Here is a 1,615-nt window from a genome sequence, read left to right as displayed (position 1 = left end):
GTCATGTGACTCGATGACGCAACAATACTTTAGACTTAAGAGGAGATCTGTACAAAGAAATAATAACGTCCTTTTCATTTGTATTCAATGTTTCTGTAGATACAATCAAAAATCCCATTTACTTTCTTACTCATAAAAAACATACTGCCTGGGACTCTTAATAGTTTGTTTGTTTGTTTTTGAATTTCGCCCAAAGCTACACGAGGGCTATCTGCGCTAGCCGTCCCTAATTTAGCAGTGTAAGACTAGAGGGAAGGCAGCTAGTCATCACAGCCAACTCTTGGGCTACGCTTTTACCAAAGAATAGTGGGATTGACCGTCACATTATAACGCCCCCACGGCTGAAAGGGCGAGCATGTTTGGTGGGACTGGGGATTCGAACCCGCAGATTGCGAGTCGAGCACCTGGCCGGACAGACGAACCTAGATCCTTTCCTTCCCTAACACTAATGGGTTGATTTTGATGTAGTGATTTATCGATTAAGTTAAAACTCACGTGCACCTAGCATAATTAAATGTCTTCTACCATTTATTTGTCAAATTCGCCAATTTACTTCAGCCCCTTTTTTAAAAGAACAACATTTATATCAAAACGAACTAAAACAAAAAACATCAGCAAACAGGACGAACTTGTTAACAATTCTCTGATCATCATCATTAAGGTATATCAAAACGTGTTAAGGCTTTCAATACAGAGCCCTGAGGTAACTCCTCGTGCAGTTCAAGTTCACCTTGACCGAGCTCCATCTATTATAAGATAAAGAAATGATAAAGATCACGTCTAAAATGTTGGAACCAAGGAAAACAAAACGAACAGTTTTATAATCACGAACTGGGTTAGGTACACATTGGCTGAAAAAAATAGTAGAACTCAAATGATATCAGCAAAAATATTATGTATATTATTAAAACAACTTGTTGTTATATCAGCTAGTATAACAATAATCATGAATTTATCAATATTATAATTTCTTCGGAACTATCTGCCCTCTCGTGGATCTAATGTGAATTATCAGCGGCAATATGTGGAACTATTAGCTTACTTAGTGGCATTCAAGAAATTGACACCTACAACGTCAAAGTTCATTCGATTCCCAATCATTGACCTCCCCCCCCCCCCCCAATGAATGGCATACTTTGATGTCCAGTCCCCAGTCATCTTTACTGACATCCACAGTTATTGTAAATTTTGAGAGCTATTTTCTTATCCAGTGTCTGAGTTTAAAATGTATTCGGATGACAAGAGTGTTGAATATTAGCTTAAAAAGAAAACGATACTGGGATGATTTGTGATAAGAATGTTTAAATGTTCGATTATAAGTAATGTACATTTGAAAGAAAGGAAAAACAGACGTCAATTTACGTTACACAAATAGGGGGAGTTTTTAATATCTATTTCTGCCTTCTTGAAAATAAAACACACTTTGACGCCGATTACTGTTTTTTTTTTAAGATCAATAAGTTGCATTAATTATGCTTTAACTCAAGCCAGCCGGGATTCGAACCTGGAATCTTCCGATTCGTAGTCAGACGGTTATCCGTTGCGCCACTGAAAGTAATTTTAATAAACCTGAGTTTTGAACTACTTTTCAAATCAAAACTTAAAATTATCAAAC

This window comes from Limulus polyphemus, unplaced genomic scaffold (assembly GCF_000517525.1).
Source record: "Limulus polyphemus unplaced genomic scaffold, Limulus_polyphemus-2.1.2 Scaffold4311, whole genome shotgun sequence".
In the NCBI taxonomy this organism is placed as follows: domain Eukaryota; kingdom Metazoa; phylum Arthropoda; class Merostomata; order Xiphosura; family Limulidae; genus Limulus; species Limulus polyphemus.
Note: the sequence above shows the minus strand (reverse complement) of the source record.